The sequence below is a fragment of the Pteropus alecto genome, unplaced genomic scaffold (assembly GCF_000325575.1).
Source record: "Pteropus alecto unplaced genomic scaffold, ASM32557v1 scaffold86, whole genome shotgun sequence".
In the NCBI taxonomy this organism is placed as follows: domain Eukaryota; kingdom Metazoa; phylum Chordata; class Mammalia; order Chiroptera; family Pteropodidae; genus Pteropus; species Pteropus alecto.
In genome coordinates, this window is record NW_006442109.1 from 685,137 (window position 1) to 686,487 (window position 1,351).

At 44.2% G+C, this 1,351-nt stretch overlaps 1 pseudogene; it reads left to right on the forward strand.

The window, feature by feature from the left end:
• Window positions 1-654: 654 nt before the first annotated feature.
• LOC112469868 lies at window positions 655-776 on the forward strand (annotated as a pseudogene).
• The last annotated feature ends 575 nt before the right edge of the window (window positions 777-1,351 follow it).

The window sequence follows — 1,351 nt, forward strand, 5'->3', positions numbered from 1 at the left end:
GAGACTCAAACCAGGGAGAAACCTATGAGGAGGTTCTGCAGTACCCCAGTTCCTGGGGCTCAGTTAGGAGGCATGAGGTAGACGTGAATCACTTTTTAGCTTGACAGCCTTCAACTCCCTACTGTCTTCCATTTCAAACACCAGGCTCCCTTTCTGGAGAGCCTCCATTTGTATGGTCTTGGTGAGAAGGAAAACTGCCACCTATTGCCACTCACCATAGATGCCAGCAAGGCCTGACTTCCTCTTCCCCCAGCCCTGTGCAACTTTCTTGGGAAGGCCTTTGAGTTAGGCTAAGGCAAGTGAACATTCACTCCCAGAACTCTGGATCCAGAGGATGTGAGGGAAGGATGAGATGTTTGGGGGTCACACATTTCACAGCTGTGTAGGCGCTGTGCAGAGCAGCCAGTCTGTGTAGGGGACCAGAGATGGGGTAATTCTGTTGCCTGGTCTTAAGGAGACTTCGGCTGCTTTCCATTCTTCTTGTTCTTCAGCATCCTACTGAGTTCATGAGCCCCAAATATTCTTCAAACAAATCCTCTTTTTGTTTAAAACAGAGCTGGTTTCTGCTGCTTACAATAAAGAAGCCTAAATGGTATAGGCTGTGGGTAAAAAAGTAAAGGCAGGTATTCACAGAAGATTTAAAATTTATTCTTAGTCTACGGCCATGCTACCCTGAACAAACCCGATCCTGTCTGATCTCTTCGGAAGCTAAGCAGGGTTGGGCCTGGCTAGTACCTGGATGTGAGACCACCTAGGAAGACAAGGTGCTATAGGCGTAAATAAAAAAAGAGAGAGAGAGAGATTGTAAATTGACAAGGTCTTTGTAATCTGTGAGGTCAACCAAGGGTTGCCTCGCCTAAAAAAAAAAATCATTTTTGTCAGAGCACTCTCTCAAATGACAGCATCTGTCCTCCAGCTTCCCAGGCACTGAAGGATCACTGCCTGATCTGTGGCTGAATGTTGGTCCCAATTCATATCCTCACCCCCAAATTCCTCAAATCCCTTCTCTCAGTCCCACTCTTTGTACGAAGATTGTACAAAGGCACAGCATAACAATCAAGTTCTGCTGTTTGTGCTATGTTATTTTAATATTTGAATGCCTCCTTAAAAAGATCCCCTTTAGTGACAAGGTAATAAAAATGAATGTTTCAATTACTATTGTAGATATTTCATGTACTAATACAAAAGATAATGCTTTTAAAATAAGCTCCATAATTGTCCCGTATGAAAAGTGTTTGCTCATCAGTGAGTTAAGTCATTAAGTTCCCCCCCTTTCCTTCTATACAGACTCTCTCTCTCTCTCTCTCTGTCTCTCTCTCTGTCTCTCTCTGTCTCTCTCTCTCTCTGTCTC